Source organism: Danio rerio, chromosome 4 (assembly GCF_052040795.2).
Source record: "Danio rerio strain M-AB ecotype USA chromosome 4, GRCz13ab, whole genome shotgun sequence".
NCBI classification, from domain to species: Eukaryota; Metazoa; Chordata; class Actinopteri; order Cypriniformes; family Danionidae; genus Danio; species Danio rerio.
In genome coordinates this window covers 7,544,340-7,563,219 of record NC_141024.2, presented here as the reverse complement: position 1 = coordinate 7,563,219, position 18,880 = coordinate 7,544,340, and the positions used below count along the sequence as shown (strand labels likewise).

At 34.2% G+C, this 18,880-nt stretch overlaps 1 long non-coding RNA gene across 1 annotated transcript in view; it reads right to left on the bottom strand.

The window, feature by feature from the left end:
• The window catches only part of LOC147844617 (uncharacterized), a 341,112-nt gene that overhangs the window by 241,178 nt on the left and 81,054 nt on the right, over window positions 1–18,880 (bottom strand). The window contains exons 9-10 of the long non-coding RNA XR_015942227.1: window positions 7,112–7,330; window positions 4,479–4,666 (exon numbers count right to left, since the gene is read on the bottom strand). This is a non-coding gene — a long non-coding RNA (uncharacterized LOC147844617). The remainder of the gene's footprint in view (window positions 1–4,478; window positions 4,667–7,111; window positions 7,331–18,880) is intronic.

The window sequence follows — 18,880 nt, the reverse complement described above, 5'->3', positions numbered from 1 at the left end:
AATGCAGGGGAAAAAATAGCACAACTGTTTGCATCAGATTGGGGAATAAAAATAATTTTTCAGCAACGTTGTACATGGCATGATTGTTGCTGCCCAACTATCATTTTTCCCGGAAGTGTCTCATATCTCACACCCATCTCCCAACACCGTCCTGTTTTGCTATTTCTCCTGGGAAATCCCTGTAACTTGTACAGTCCAATCTAGTTGCGAAAAATCACTTTTTTTCCGTGTTTGTCAAGTTGCCAGATCTTGTATGAAGCTCATCACCTCACACAATCGACAAAACATTCAAATCTCAAAGCATTTTTTTTTTACCTCAATCTGGTACAACAACCTAGTTGAGGTGTTGATTTCTGTGCAAGTGGTATATTTTGAATGGTGGCAGTAGCAATGTCAGTAGTAGTAGACAATACCACCCTTGGTCTCTCGATACTTGGAAGACAAACAGTGGCAGGTATGCCCAACGCACTAGTCTGAGTGTTTTAAACACACAACCAAATTGTTACTGAGAATTGTCTGGAATAACTTAATTATACAGTATGCCAAAATCCCTTGTTGATGCCAGAGGTCAGAAGAAACCAGACCGATTTGAGTTAATAGAATATCTAAAGACACAAGACATTAAACCTTGAAGCAGATGAGCTCCAGCAGCAGAAGAAACATTGGTGAAACTCCAATTCACACTGCCTCAACAATAGTTGTCAAAAATGTTGTCTGATCTATTAAGTCTCAATATCTGCTGCAAGCGTGGGGTGGTAGGGACAAAATTTGGTGGACACAACATGAAAGCATGCATCTATCAACTTATATATATATGATTCAGGATGAGGGTGGTGTAATGAAGAAAGTTAGTTTTTATTGGCACACTTTGGGCCCGATTTAGAGTAAATTCTGTCCAAGTGACAAAGCTCAAATCATCTCAAACTGGTTCCCTCAAATGTTCTCCACAGTCACCAAATCACAATCCAGCAAATCACATTTGGGAGATTTGCATTATGGATTAAGACCTGACAAATAAATGATGATAAAACCATATGAGTATGCACTCCGAAATCTCTGAGGGATTCTTCGGACACTTTGTTGAATCTGTGCCACAAAGAATTAAGGCAGATCTGAAGGTCCACATGCGTGCAAGTGGTCAGGACTTGACTAATGCATTTAACCAGGTTACTCTTTTAAGACAGAGTGAAGCACATTAGAGTCAGATCTCCATAGGTTGAGCTGCTCTGAGGCCAGGGATTGTGGAATATAAAAGCTTTCACCTTTTAAACCCTCATCTCCATAAGAACAGGCTATTTCAGCTTCCCTTAAACTCCCAGAAACAACCACACGAGTGCCAAGGGGATTCAGGGAAAACTCCAATTCACACCGGCTCAACAAAACTGGACAATTATTGTGAAAAACAGTATCTAATCTATTAAGTCTCAATATCTGCTGCAAGCTTTGGGTGGTAGTGTCAAAATTTGGTGGCAACAACATGAAAGTATGGATCTATAAAATAGTGTATCAATGAATCGGGATACCTATGGTGTAATGAAGTAAGTGAGTTTTTATTGGCACACTATGAACCCAATTTAGAGTAAATTCTGATCCATACCAACTGACGAAGCTCAATTCATCTCAAACTGGTTCCCTCAAATGTTCTCCACAAACACCAAATCAAAATCCAGCAAATCACATTTGAGAGATTTACATTATGGATGAAGACCTGACAAATAAACTATGATAAAACAATATGAGTATGCACCGAAATCTCTGAGGCATTCTTCAAACACTTTGTTGAATCTGTGCCACAAAGAATTAAGGCACATCTGAAGGTCCACATGCGTGCAAGCGGTCAAGACTTGACTAATGTATTTGACCAGGTTACTCTCTCAAGACACAGCGAAGCACATGAGAGTTAGATCTCAATGGGTTGAGGCCAGGGATTGTGGGATATAAAAGCTTTCACCTTTTAAACCCTCATCTCCATAAGAACGGGCTATTTCAGCTTCCCTTAAACTCTGAGAAACAACCGCACAACGAGTCTCGGGGGATTTAGCAGACGGCCCGCTTTAGCCTTAAAACGCTGAGTGAAAAGCAAGTCCACCTGAGTGCAGCGCTTAAGTAAAACACTCGCATGAAAAATGAGAGCATGACACAGGGAAATAAACAACCTGCCTGTGCTTGGAAGTTTCATGGGTGTTGGGAGTACTGTAAAGTGGCATGACATGTGACTGCGGCAATATGGAACTGTCCTTAAAAAAAGACCAAAAAAAATGTAATCCTGAGTGGAATTAATATTATGTAAATGAAGAGAGGTCTCACGTGGAATGGCATTTCATTAATTTTGCTGCTTTGACATAATTGCAAGCTCTAAATGTATGATCGCTCCACAAACGCGGGCCCATGGGGAGTCTGACATTTATTGAGTTTCACCTTTGTGGCGGTGGAGAATGAAAAATGGCTCGTTCGTCGGCGGGAGAGGGAAGAACTGCTGAAAATAGTGCGCATAAGCGGCCGAACGGAGGAGTCGTGTCGCGGGGTTACGGAGGCTGAATCATGGGACGAGATCTGGATTGAGGGAAGGTTTAATTAGACGACTGATGTTGATGAAGGAGGAGAGCGTGCAAGAGGCTTTTCTGGAAGTGTTTGATGTATCAGAGGAGATTTACTTCTCTCGGTATTTGGCTTAGTTAGTAAGGGGGGGAAAGTGGAGCACTTCAGCGAGGAAACTACTGTGTTTTAGAGTTTTTGCATGTTCGGATATCGTTTGCTCAGAGACGAGTCTGTTTTAGCACTGGATGTTTTAGAATTTGTATTTAGATGTATAAAAATTCACAGCAAACTTCGTTTGATTTAGCTTCTAGTGTGTTCAGTTGAAGTTTTAACTATGTAATTGATTGGTTAACATTTAAAAATAAGGAAGAACATCTATTTTTTAGGATAGAGTAGAGTGGAGTAAAGTAGGGTAGAGTAGGGTAGAGTAGAGTAGAATGTGGTTAAAATAAAATATATTTCCAGCAATAAGTCAGACAAGTTTCCAATGCATGTTGGACTCCAGGAGGTCTGCCCTTTCTCACCAATTCTGTTCATAATTTTTCTGGGAAATATTTCTATGTACAGCCTTGGGCTGTAGAGGGTCCGGTTTGGGGAGCGCAGGATTTCTGCAGGTTCATCACAAGCTTAACTGGCACTCTAGACAAATGTGTCATGCCACTGCATCTCTGTTATTCACAGATGATGTGGCCCTGCTGGCTTCATCAGACATGGACCTTCAGCATGCACTGGGGTAGTTTGCTGCCAAGTGTGTCCAGCTGGGATGAGAATCAGCACCTCCTAGTCTGAGGCCATGGTGCTCCACCAGAAATAGGTGGCTTGCCATCTCCAGGTTGGAGGAAAGTCTTTACCCCAGGCGGGGGAGCTCAAGTATCATGGGGTTTTGTTCACAAGTGAGGGAAGGATGGAACATGAAATTGACAGGTGGATCGGTGCAGCGGCAGCAGTAATGAGGTCGATGTATCGGTCGGTTGTGGTGAAGGAGGAGCTGAGCCAAAGGGCAACCCTCTCAATTTACCGCTCAATCTACGTTCCTACTTTTACATATGGTCAAGAGCTTCGGGTCATGACCGAAAGGACAAGATCTTGGATACAAGCAACCGAAATGAGTTTCCTTTGCAGGATGGCAAGGCACACCATTATAGATAGGGTGAGGAGCTCTGTCACCCAGGATCAACTCAGAGTAGAGCTGCAACTCCTCAACATTGAGAGAACTCAGCTGAGGTGGCACGGGCATCCATTTTGGATGCCTCCTGGATGCCTACCTAGGGTGGCGTTCCAGGCATGTCCCACTCGCAGAAGGCCTCAGGGAAGACACAGAACACACGAGAGGTGCTATGTCTCCCAGCTGGCCTGGGAATGTTTCGGGATGCCCCCGGAGGAGCTAGAGGTAGTGTCCAGTAAAAAGGAAGTCTGAGATTCTCTTTGCTGACCCCGGAGAAAGCGGTTGAAAATAAAATAATATAAAATAAAATATATGGTTAAAATGTGGGGTCTTCAAGACTGCATTATAGAATAGAATAGAATAGAATAGAATAGAATAGAATAGAATAGAATAGAATAGAATAGAATAGAATAGAATAGAATAGAATAGGGTTAAAATAAAATACATAGAATACAGTTTAAAAATAGGGTCCAGCAAGACTTCACCACGTTATTTTAAATAGAATAACTAATCTTTTGAAACATGATTTTAAAACTACAGCCAAACAAAAACAAAATAATGCTGAAATGTTGGCATATGGATGTACAGTATCATACTCCATTACTAACCATTTTGTATTGTCCAATCTTAGCATAAATAACAGTAACAATAATGTAAAAACACACACACTTATCTTGAGAAGTCAACCAATAAACATAAATAATTAGTTTAATATAATCTCATTTTCTGTATTTATCATTAAACACTGATTTTATTAGTAAAAATTTTGGTTTACCTCTGAAGGTTTTTACTTTATTTCACTGTAGCCGTATGATGAGTGGTTTCTCTGTGGCTCTGGTTCTCCTCAGCGATAACAGTAATTTTGAGCTGCGAGAAAAGCCCTGGCACCCCTGTAGAGGAAGACAGATGCCCACCGCTGCCCAAAGGTCATCCAGCCTGGGACACATGGGCATTCAGAAGCGCCTATCAAAAACAAACCCACCCATTACAAAAACCAACAATAAAACACACCTGCCCCTGCTTTTACAGCCTGCATTGTAACTGTCAACTGTAAAAGCTGTTAAGTGCCTCGTGGGTCAGACTCATGCTGACTTACTAATGGAGGCGCTTCCAATAAGTGAAAGCGGAGAAACAATAACCCCTAATGAACAACAAACGCCAGCCGTTTCCACATGGCTTTTAAGAGCAGAACACACTGAAACAGAAGGAGAAGTAATTATGCCATATTGTTGGTGCAATAACAGTAACTGCACAGTAAAATCTGTAAACAAACTTTGATGGTGGCTTGAGAAAGCTCGGCCTGAATGATTAAAATACTTTAAAGTAGTTTATAAAGTAGTGTATACTTTAAAAGCATGTGCTAGCATGTAAATATAATGACTGTTAGCATGTTTTAACATGTTGCTACCATTCGCTGCTTTGCCTGAATGATTAAAATAATTTACAAGTAGCTTATAGTTTAAAAGCATGTGTTAGCATTTGAATATAATGACTGTTAGCATGTTTTGACATGTTACTACCATTTGCTAATTAGCCTGAATGATTAAAATAGTATAAAGTACTTTATTCAGTGGTTTACAGTTTAAAAGCATGTGTAAGCATGTGAATACAATGAATGTTAGCATGTTTTAACATGTTGCTAACATTTGCTAATTAGCTTGAATGGTTAAAATAGTTTACAAGTAGTTTATAATGTAGTATAAAGTTTAAAAGCATGTGTTAGTGAATGGAAGGACTGTTGGTATGTTTTGACATGTTGCTACCATTCGCTGCTTAGCCTGAATGATTAAAATAGTATAAAGTAGTTTGTGCAGTGTCTTACAATTTAAAAGCATGTGTTAGCATGTGAATACAATGAATTCTAGCATGTTTTAACATGTTGCTATCATTTGCTAATTAGCCTGAATGGTTAAAATTGTCTGCAAGTAGTTTACAAAGTAAAGTATAAAAGCATGTGTTGTCATGTAAATAGGACTGTTAGCATGTTTAGACATGTTGTTACCATTTGCTAGTTAGCCTGAATGATTAAAATAGTAGCCTATAAAGTAGTTTATGCAATGCTTTACAGTTTAAAAGCATGTGTTAACATGTGAATAGAACGAATGTTAGCATGTTTGAACTTGTTGCTACCATTTGCTGTATAGCCTGAATGGTTATAGTATAAAGTTGTTTATAAAGTGATTTACCATTTAAAAGCATGTGTTAGCATGTGAATAGAAGGACTGTTAGCATGTTTGATATGTTGTGGGACTTTGCTAACACATTTTAGCTAACTGGTAATGTTTTAGAACATTACTAAGATGTTTAGCATGCTGCTAGCACGCTTTAAAACCTTAACTACACTTGCTAAAAGGTTTGAGCATTCCTTTAATATTGTTAGCATATACAAGCACAGAACACTTTACTGTTTTGACATGTTGTTGTTGGGCTTTAAACAATGTTAACACATCGATGGCATATTTACTATAGCTACTGCTAGCATTAGTTAGCACATGGTTACAATTAATTAGTGTGGCAGCATGGCGTTCACCAGGTTGACCTATTTTAGAGCACTGCTAGCATGATTGTTACTATGTGTCAGTGTACAACGCTGTAGAATGTTGCTAACAACATTGGTCAACAAGTTAATACACTGGCAGATATAAACAGTTGATCATGTTTTTGCACATTGTTGTTAGCATAACACAATGTTAACATATTGCTAATATGCTTAGAACATTACTAACATATTAGGATTAGCATGGTGTTTTTAAAACAGTAGAATGCCAGCTTGAATTAACATGTTACTAATATGTTTCATTAGCAATAGAAGCTCAGAAACGCTACTATTATGTTTTAACATTGTTAGCATGTGGCTAACATGTTATATCATGTTTTAACACATTGTTAACATGAAATACTGCTAGCATATTTCAAAGCCTTGCTAACATGCTTTAGCACACATTATCATGCTTTAACACACTGCTAACACATTTAGCCTTAACTCTATAAAACAAAATGTGACCACCCGAAAAGGTCAAACGTAGACAAACTCAAAAGTGTTAGCATTTGGCACATTATTAACACTTTACTGCTTCTGTTTAACATATTGCTCGACACAACTATTACAAACAGACATGTTAACTATACTGCTAGCATGATTTAGCACATGGACACAGTACTTAGCAAGATAGAATGGTGTCAAACATGTTGGCATATTTTAGAGTACTGCTAGCAAGATTGTTACCATGTTTAAATGAAAGGTAGTGTTTTTGACTACCTAAAGAAGTGATCAAAAGTGTACAAGCTAAAATCACTACCTGTTCACACGTGTATTTAGCTTCATCCAATTGTTATCAGATTCCCAAAAACAACCAGGTGTACACAGGGCCTATGAGATCATTCACTGAAGAACAAAAACACACCCACCACCCACTGATTCTCCAGCTCTGGTGTGCTCCAGGATTTCTCCATCTGACTGGATGAGTAGAGTCTGAAGTTCAAACATAGAGAGAGATGTTGCTTTTCCTGAGGAAGCTGCAGTCGTCTTTCAGATCCTCACCATGATTGACGCTTGAAAAGGCCTTGATGGAAGGATTCGCTCCCGAGTTTCCAGACTGTCGCATCCCAGTGAATCTGCCATCCATACTGTGTGGAAACAGAGGAAATAATGTCATAGTGAGTAGTGAGTACACAGTTTAAAGTGTAGTGTGAAAATATGCTGACCTGCAGTGAGTTAGATACAATTTATTAATAAATAATATCACAATATTTACAAATGTAAAATGTATTAACATTTAGAGTACTGCCTCTTTTAAAATTAAATTTTATTTATTTATTTTGTTAATTTGGCAGGGACAGTCTACATTAATTAGCATTTCTGCAAATGCACTAGAATTAGCCAGAAGGCTACTTTTCATCTGTTGTCTCTGAACAACCTAAAAAAAAAAAAAAATACAAGAATTATACAATTAATCAAACATAGTTAAGAAGTACTAAAACAGACATGGTTATTAATTAATATCTTTATCTGTTTTTCAGAGAATATAAGCATTGATTTAAATGCATTTAAACAAGTTTAATTAAAACTTTTTTTTAAAGATTACTTCCAGTTTTGGCTTTGGTATTGACTAATTTAATGGATAGGGGCTAATACCTTATATTATGTAAATATACTGTATATATTACTTATAAAATTATGTTTTGGCTGTAACACGTCCTATAGAAAATATTGGAGATATCTATGAGTGGTCATTAAGGCTGAGCACTACATATATATGTATATGGGGAAGCACATCCACTGTGTGAAACATGTTAGATAAGTTACAAGTTGCCGGTTCATTTCGCTTTGGCCACCTCAGATTAATAAAGGGACTAAGCCCTTAATCGTCTCCCAGTTGAACAGAAATTAGGGAAAAGAAAAAAACAGGGTGGCTAATAATTCTGACTTCAACTGTATGTGTGTGTATATACACACAGTACAGTATACAGGCTCAGAAATAAAAAATATAAACGCTTTTTTAAAAGACTTCAAGTACATTTTTGTACTTAAAGGGTACATGCTAATATCTAAACTAAAAGATTCATATTAGTACCTTAAAGTTATATATTATTAATATATTTGTTCTTTGTTATTTGTTAAAGTTATATATTATTAATATATTTATATTATTAATATATTAGTACCAAAATTGACTATATTGTACAATAAAGTTATACATTACTATAGTACCTTTAAATAGGTACTAAAAAAAACTGAAAGAGTACCATCCCAGTTATTTTTTTCTTTTATTTTTGAAAAGCCACTCTGTATATGGACAGTTTTCTTGAAAAGTACAAATTTAGCATGTGTGATAGATACTGTACATGCAAATAATGTATGCACATTAAAATGATTAATTAAAAAAATATATCAATAGTTATAAAGCAATCCAAGTTTCTAAATACATTTTCAACACATGTGTCTAAGATGATGACTACAATAAACTAAACGAACCAATCATAACATTTGTTTAAAAAGTGTTGCACTGCCAGAGTAAGCATCACCAGCACATATTGAGTGTGCATTGGCAGCGAATAAATTAGGACGCAGTGAATATGTGAAGCGCCTCCGTCATAAACATTTCTACTGACTAATAAACTTTATGGACATCTGTCTCTCATAACTGACTTCAAAAGACGTCTTAATTTCAGAATGACATTTAAAAATGCCAGTGTTTATGCAAATGAAGCCTCAGGTGAAATTCCGACATGCCAAAGTTTCAGCCGTAATAAATTATGTAACAATAAGATCATAATAAAGCACTGGAAGGATTTGCAAAGCAGTGCACAACTGCACAGAACATAAAAAACTCTTAGGCATCACTCAAGTCAATACTGCAGTTTCAATCCTGAGATTTGACATACATTTTTTGGAAAGACACTCTGAAGCTAATCAATGAATTAAAACTATGAGGGAAAAATAAAATAATTGACAATCATGGACAAATGACAAAACCAAAGAGTAATAATAACATGAGCACTGTAAAATAAATAAATAAATAAATAATAATAATGTATTATTATTGTTGTTGTTGTTGTTGTTCTTGGTATTATTATTATTATTATTATTATTATTACTAATAATAATAATAATAATAAATACTGTGCGCTTTCTACTGGATGTTTTCTGTAGGTTTTAGTTTATTGTATCAATTTTTGACACATTAATTAATGTTGGAAATTTATTTTGAAAATAATTTAGAATACATTTATAACATCTAATAATTACCTTTTATTGTTTTAAATATTTTATTAAATATATAAATACACCTGAAGTACAAACACAAACTTAATTGGCATATCAAATCAAAATATTACGACCTACAATTTTACATTACTATTAATATTAAATAGGAGTGATTCTTCAAAAGTTAAAAACTTCAAAACTTATTTTATTTTAGCTAGTTGAAAATAAAACAATGATTAAATGTATATTTCTAAAAAAAAAAAAAATACAAAACAAATGAATTTTGTATAAAATTCATGAAAATAAATTTGTTTATGAAAATAATTTGTATAATGTATACAATTTTACCATATTTACTAGAAAATATGTTTAAAATTAAAACATCATTGTGTACTGATTAAAACATTAAAACAAACTGAAAAAAAAGATATCCTTCAAATCTTTATTTTCAGGGTTAGCGTGACACCCTTCTTGATTTCCTATTACTTCCTGACATTATAGTAAATTACTGCCTGTGGCAATGTGTCCTTATTCAGCGCTAAATAGCAAATTTGCATGAGGACATGTACAGCAGAGGCTTCAAAACTTTAAACACCCAAGCGTGATTTAGTCCATTTGCCTGAATCAACTCTCAACGTCTTCAATTTGAGAAAGGCTATTTGGCTGTGTGAGTACAGTGGGAGATAATTGAATAGCATTCTTGCTTATTTTTCATGTCGCTGCAAAACACGCACCGAAACCTTCTTTCACACTTTCATTAAGGTAAGATGAGGATATCAGACTGCAGGTTTGCAATCCGATGTTTTGCAAGTTTCATTTTAATTAGAGTTATACTTTGACCCAGTAGCAATATAATGTTATGAAATAGACCGTAAACCATACAGCTTGAGCGTTTTGACTTTTTCCAACCAATATAGCCACTGATATGTTGTTTATCTACAATTCCAAGTTATATTCTTAGTTTTATATGTTTATATACATTATACTGGTGGAAAAATACATAAATGATTAGTTGATCAATTACGGATAAAATCATTTGTTAAAAAAAGCTTTTTTTGTATCTCTGCAATATATCTTTTATCACTAATTGTATGTAAAATTTGCAACTTTAAGTGTCTTATATTGTCTCAGCTGGTGCAAAAATCCTAAATTTATTGGCCAATAAATAATTTTAATTCTGGTAATAATGCTTAAATTACACATAAGCATTTTCAGTTATGTGGTTGTCTGACTCCTACACTCACACACATATATCTTAGTCAGTTATGCAGTTGTCCCACCCTTATAAACATGTGCCAAACATCATAGGTGCGTTCGAAATGAAACACAGCTGCAGCTGGTGATCAACGAGATTACTATTACGAAAACTGACCTGTCAAGCCAGACTGCTGAACGCTTCGGTGCTCAATGTTGCTGCAGTTATGATGACCGATCACATGGCGTCATCACATTTTTAAATTTTAATTTTAACTAGTTAATTTTTAAACAATGAGGGAATTATGTAATAAGAATATGTATTATGTAATAATATAAACATAAAAATATATCGGCCTATTAAATACAAAGCACCATCATCAGTTATCTGGTTATCCCACCCCTACACACATATGCCAATCATCATCAGTTATGTGGTTGTCCCACTCCTACACACATATGCCAATTATCATCAGTTATGTGGTTGTCCCACCCCTACACACATATGCCAATCATCATCAGTTGTGTGGTTGTTCCACTCCTACACACATCATTCATCATTATTTATGTGTTTGTCCCACACCCACACACACATACACAACAATCATCATCAGTTAAGTGGTTGTCCCACCGCTACACACATATGCCATACATCATCAGTTATGTGGTTGTTCGACCCCTACACACACACATGCCAATCATCATCAGTTATGTTGTTGTCCCACCGCTAAACACATATGCCATACATCATCAGTTATGTGGTTGTCCCACACCTACACACACACACACCAATCATCATCAGTTATGTGGTTGTCCCGCCGCTAAACACATATTCCATACATCATCAGTTATGTGGTTGTCCCACACCTACACATACACACCAATCATCATCAGCTATGTGGTTGTCCCACCGCTAAACACATATGCCATACATCATTAGTTATGTGGTTGTCCCACCCCTACACACACATTCCAATCATCATCAGTTATGTGGTTGTCCCACCCCTACACATACGCATGCCAGTCATTGTGAGTTATGTGCAGCGCTCTCACTGTAATATCTAGATGGGATACAGCTGTGGATACTTACATCACTATAGCATGAAGTGGGGGATAGGTGGTAATAAAATAAATTTTAATGGGTTATTTAATAAACAATTTAAATATTTAGTGTTATTACCATTTTTACATATCTGCGATGGTTGGGTTTAGGGTTGGGATAGGGGTGGACGTTAACAATATACAAATTAAAGGGTAATTTAATAAATAATATAAATAATTTGAATGACCTTTTGGCCACAGTTGTATCTCTTTTAAAAACAACTCGCTGATACACGCCAGCTGTAGGCCGACAGAAACAAAGTCCAATGAAAACCGCATCAGTAAGCTCAATTGCGAATATATATATATATATATATATATATATATATATATATATATATATATATATATATATATATATATATATATAAATATAATGGCACATTTTATTGTCAGTAATGGTGTTGTAGCAGGCAAAACAGTAATTTGTTTAATTAATCGTAACAAAACAAAGTAAAACCTTTATTATTGATTATTGTTTTTTATTCATTGTTTTGCAGATAACGATAAAAATTAAAAATAAGAATTTATCCACCAATACCGCCACCAATATATAGCGCACAACTAAATCCAAATTAAATTCACAGCTTTGGACGCCTTTCATTGTCAAGGAGAAAAAAAAAACTAGCTTTGCAACAGGCTACTTTCTGAATTCCCCATACGGCGTTCATTGCTGCTTTAGTTGATTGACATGAAGGCATATTACTTCAGTTGAAGCACTGTCATCATTGAGTCCTCTAGTCTTATTACAGGAGAGGATGAGTTGCGTGTCGGCGGTAATAAGAACTGGCTTTATGACATTTCATTACAAAGCCCACAACGAGAGTTTCACGCGGTATTTCTACACCCACTGAGAGACAGGTGTCACCTTTTGGCTTTTGCTCTCAGCACTTGCAGGTTCACAGACCGCTGACTGAGGACGTTTATTACGTCCTTCCTGGTGGATTTTGAATGCAGTGCTTTCACTTTTCCCCCTCCCTCATCATTCATATGGCCGCTCCTGCTTTTTAAACAGGCCTTTCATACGTGACCTTGACTCGCATCCATCATGTTGACGTTTCGAGTGCGACACCGGACCCCACAAAAGGGAAATGCTTTTTGGCTCGTGCCTGGGTGTGAATCACTGGCGAGCATTTTTAATTACCTCAATCTCATTTACACCCACAAGCACTATAAAAAAAAAGGTATGGCGGCAGCAAATGCATGCAAGCTGTAATTATCTATAAAAGCTTTTCACGATTGATAGGAGCTTTTTTCCCGCCTTGTGTTCTCTCCATAGGCCACTCTGAGTTGACTGCGGTTACACTATGACATTTTGTGGAGGGAAAAAAATAAAAATAAATATGGCATGGACCTGTGCCAAGCACAAAGAATAAAAAGATGGTTTAATGATAATCTGCTGCTTAAATGAGGTCGTAATGTGGCCGGCGGAGGTTAGGTAAATAAAGCCCCTAATGAGCTTCCATTTTAATAGCCGACATATCGGATTGTATTAGGATACAACTCAAAGCCTCGGGTCACTGCATGAGTTTCCAAACAAGTCACATCAAAACTAAAGCTTGATTGTTACCCAAATGTGTGCTAGGCTGTGTATGTGTTTAAGCTCACTGTGAGCACATCTGCTGCTGAGCGTTACTTTCTTATCAGGTTGACAATGATAACATAAAGAAATAAATCAGTTGCTACTAATATTGTAGCCAAACTGTTGTGCATCACTAACTGCAAGTAAAATTTGCTCATTTTGATGTTGTTCATTGTTTGTTAGACAATCAACTGTTAGAAACGATCCATATTTTGTTGGTCAATATTTTTTCTTATCAAGCAGATAAGAAAAAGAGTGTAAAAAAGAAGAAAGCATTTATCCGATATTTACACCGATATATAGAGTGCATCTCTAATTCCAAGTAAAATTCACAACATTTTGATGTCTTTTGTTGTCTGAACTGAAACAATCTACAATTATTTTTTCAGTATTGTTATTTCAGTTTTTTTAACAAGCAGATAGTGGTATGTTTAAAAAAAACAAAGCATTTATCTGATATTGTCACCGATATGGTACATATTTGGTACAAACTTGGCTATTTCCAAGTAAAATGCATAAATTTTGATACCTATCATTGTCTAAACTAAAAAAATCTATAATTTGTTGGTCAATTTTTTTTTTTATCAAGCAGATGGTGGTAATGTTTAAAAAAAAATAAAGCATTAATACGATATTGTCGTCGATAAACATAATACATCACTAATTCCAAGCAAAATTCACAAATTTTGATGCCTGTCATTGTCTGAACTGAACCAATCCATATTTTGTCTGTCAGACTTTTTTTTTTTTTTCTTATCAAGCAGATAGTGGTAATGTTAAAAAAACTAAAAAAACAAAGCATTTATCCGATATTGTCACCGATATATATATTACATCATTAACTCCAAGTACAATGCACAAATGTTGATGCCTTTCATTGTCTGAACTGAAGCAATCCACATTTTGTTGGTGAGTCTTTTTTTATCTTATCAAGCAGATAGCGATAATGTTAAAAAAAACAAAGCGTTTATCCAATATTGTCACAGATACATAGAGTATATGACTAATTCCAAGTAAAATGCTCAAATTTTGATACCGTTCATTATCTGAACTGAAGCTATCCATAATTTGTTTCTCAGTCTTTTCTCATCAAGCAGATAATGGTGATGTTTAAAAAAAAACAAAGCATTTATCTGATATTGTCACCGATATATATATTACATCATTAACTCCAAGTACAATGCACAAATGTTGATGCCTTTCATTGTCTGAACTGAAGCAATCCATGTTTTGTTAGTCAGTTTTTTATCTATTATCAAGCAGATAGCGATAATGTTTTAACACAAACAAAGCATTTATTTGATATTGTCACTGATATATAGTGTGCATCTCTAATTCCATGTAAAATTCATAAAATTTTTGTTGTCTGAACTGAAACAACTTATTATTTTTAGGTCAATATTTTTACTTATTTATTTGTGTTTTTTTTTTTTTTTTGTCAATCAGATAGAGATAATGTTTAAAAAACAAAGCATGTATTTGATATTGTCAACAATATGGTTCATCACTAATTCCAAGTAAAATGCACAATTTTTTTATTTCTTTCGCTGTCTGAACTGAGACAACCCATATTTTGTCGATCAGTCAGCATTTTCTTATCAAGCAGATAGCGGTAATGTTTTAAAAATAAAGCATTTATCCGATATATCCACCGATATACACATGTAGTACATCACTAATTGCAAGTAAAATTCAAAACTTTTAATGCCTTTCATTGACTGAACTGAAATAATTTCAAATTTATTTTGTTTTTGTCTTAAGCAGAAAGCAAAAAAAAAAAAAAAAAAACATTTATCCGATATTGGCACCGATATATTGTGAATCTCTAATTCCAAGTAATAATATCAGACATGGATTCTCTACTGTGCTAACTGATTTAAATAATCAATAATTTATAAGCAGATGAAGATAATATATCTAATAAGTATGAATTGGCGGATACAGATATTCCTATTGATGTTTCATGCATCACTAGTTCTGAATTAATCAATTAGCATTAAAAATGAACATTAAAAGAAAAATAAAGCGAGTTGAATCGAACACTTTGGTTAGACTATGACTTTTTTTGTGAGAGAGAAAACAGAAGATGGACCTGTGCCAAACACATGGATAAATAAAACAGTTTAATAATAATCTGCTGCTTCGATGATATCGTGATGTGGCCGGCGGAGGTTAGGTAAATAAAGCCTCTAACGAGCTCCCATTTTAATGGCGCCCATTTCGGTTTTGCATTATTATACAACTCAAAGGCATGGGTCACTGCATGAGTTTCCAAACAAGTCACATCAAAACTACAGCTTGATTATTGACTGTGCGCTGGTCTCTCTATCAGAGTGTAAGTGAGTCCGCTGTGAGCACATCTGCTGATGACGGCGGGCGGCGGAGCTGAAAGCGAGATCTTGAACCTCCTGCTGAAGCTCCATCCGGAAATGACTGAGCCTTCTGAGGACTCTTGGCGACATGATGAGTTTTCATCTGGAAATCAGAGCCAGCAGACAGAGATATACAGAGCCTAGAGTCATGATAAAGACATGAGGACTTGTACATGATACACTACATGCTGCCGTACATGTCTGTCTGTCTGTCTGTCTGTATGTCTGTCTGTCTTTCAGTCTGTCTGTCCGTTCATCCTTCCATCAAACCATGCCTCCATATTTCTTTATTAAATGTTTTGTGTGATTAAAAAATTATGTTCGTTTTAAGGATATCTATGCTAGTGTGCTACAAAACAGTGACAAAAACATTTCAAAGCGCTTCATGGACCTTTAATTTGTCTAATCTATCATTATTCATTAGTTTGTTTGTTTGTCTGTTTATTTTTATTTGTTTGTCTTTTCCTTTATTCGTTTATTCATCTTTTCTTTTTTGTTTGAATATTTTTTTTTGTATTTGACATGATGTGTTTTTTTTTTTTTTTTTTGTTTTTGCTCAAACCCCAACTTTTCTCACATACAACAGACAAAGCAAAACGGAACAAAACAGAACAAAAACGGAACAAAATGAAACAAGAACAAAACAAACATGGAGCAAAACAGAAACAAGAACAAAACAAGAATAAAACAAAATTGAACAGAAATTAAATTAAACGAAATGAAATGAAGCAAAACGGCAGCTAAAGGAAACAAAACAGAAACTAAACTAGTTAAGCTTAATGAAAAAGACACAAAGCAACACAGAAACAAAACAACATAGGAACAAAACAGAAACAAAACAGGAACAAAACATGAACAAAACATGCTCAGAACAAGACGAAACACGAACAAAACAAAACGAAACAGAACAGAAACAGAAATGAAAGAAAACAAAAAGGGAATGAAATGAAACTGAAACTAACCAAAACAAAACAGGAACTAAATGAAACAAAACAGGAACTAAACTAAATTAAACTAAACGAAACAGGAACAACACAACAAAGAAAAAAACATAACAAAAACAAAAACGGAACAGAAACAGAAATGAAACAAAACAAAATGGGAACGAAACAAAACAAAACAGGAACTAAATGAATCAAAAATTTACTTAAACTAAACTAAATGAAATAGGAACCAAACAAGACAAGAACAAAACAGAAACAAAACATGAACAAAACAAATAAAAATTTGAAAAAAACAAAAACAAAAACGAAGCGGAACAGAACAGAAATGAAACAAAACGAAACGGAACAGAAACAGAAATGAAACAAAACAAATAAGAACGAAACAAGAATGAAAATAAACAGAATGGAACAGAAATTAAACTAAATGAAACAAAACGAAACAAAACAAAACAAAACAAAGGAAAGAAATGACACAAAACTGGAATTAAACAAAACAGGAACAAAACAACCCAAGAACAAAACAAACTTGGAAAAAAAAAAAACAGAAAAACACTCAAAATAGGATCATAGTAGTGAAATATTAGTTTGCTTAATGTATTTACTTCAGGTACAATTTAAACTGTTATATCGTACACGTACACATGCATGTATGTGTATATTTGTATATACAGTAGTCATCATTTGAAGTGGACCAAAACCTTTCACCAGCATTGTCCTAAAATAATGAACAAAAAATTATTCTTATCTTTTTTATTTTTTATTTTTTTTTTTTGAGCCGCTTCAAATGTTGTCTACTACAGTATAATGAAAATCAGTAAGTAACTAAGCAGACGATTGACTAATACCGCTGTAGAAAAACACAAGGGACAGGTGCAGTTAATATGCACTAACAAACAAACATTAACCTGCTGAGGTTTTCAACAGAGATTGAAATCTGCACCAGGTTTGAAGTCTCAGTAGTAATTATGAGGAGCAAATGTAAACAAGCGCTTAATCATTGTTTGTGTGACTGCCTGCCTTTATGATCTCAGCTCTGACTGTGCTTCATCTTCAGATTTTAGGAAGATTTGGAGCTTTAGTGATAGATGGAGATTTTGATGAACACATTGGGTTGATTTCTTCCCCATATGCTCTCGTTGGAGATGTGATTGGAGCCGTTCTGTATTTATCACTGGGAATATACTGAACACAGGGATATAAAGGCTCATCTCTAATAATCTGCTGCTTTATGTGGGTTTAAGGTCTTATCAGGGAAGCATGGAGTCTGTGTAAATGACATCTGATGGACGCATTTATGAATTAAATTGGATATTCAGTGACTGTAGTTGACAGCTAGGCTTGAAGTGAGTGAGTAAGTAAACAAATAAATCTAAAATAAATGTAATTATTTACATTAATTAATTATAATAATTATTGAACCTTATACAACTACTCTTGAAAAAAAATAAAAATAAAATAATAATAACAATTATTATTATTATTATTATTATTATTATTATTATTATTATTGTTGTTGTTGTTGTTAAAATCATTAATACAATGTAAAATATAATAAAATAATAGTGTAATATTGTTTATATATAAATAGTAAAATCATTAATAATAGTAGCAATAATAATAATAATAATAATAATAATTATTATTATTATTATTATTATTATTATTATTATTATTATTATTATTATTATTGAATTATCATTATTAAAATGTAAAATATTATAATTTAATACGGTGATATTGTGTATATATTAAAAGTAAAATCAATTATAATAGTAGCAATAATAATAATAATTATATAATAACAATTATTATTATTATTATTATTATTATTATTTAAAACATAAAATATTATGATACAATAGTGTAATAATGTGTATATAATAACAGTAAAATGAATAATAATAATTATTATTATTATTATTATTATTATTATTATTGTTGAAAATTTAAAATATTATAAAATTAGTATATTATTATTAGTATTATTATTAGTAGTAATAATAGTGTAATATTGTGTATATAATAATAGTAAAATCAATAACAATAGTAGTAGTAGTAATACTGCTGCTGCTACTACTACTACTAAAATAATAATAATAATAATAATAATAATAATAATAATAACTGCTCAATAAAACTAAAATGATGATAATGAATGAATTGTGAATGACGAATGCTGCTATCTAGATGAAGACTATAAGACCATCAGACGAGCTCGGCTGTCCTGAAGGTCTCCAAATAGTGGCAGATCCACTCCCACAGCACATTAATATCAAA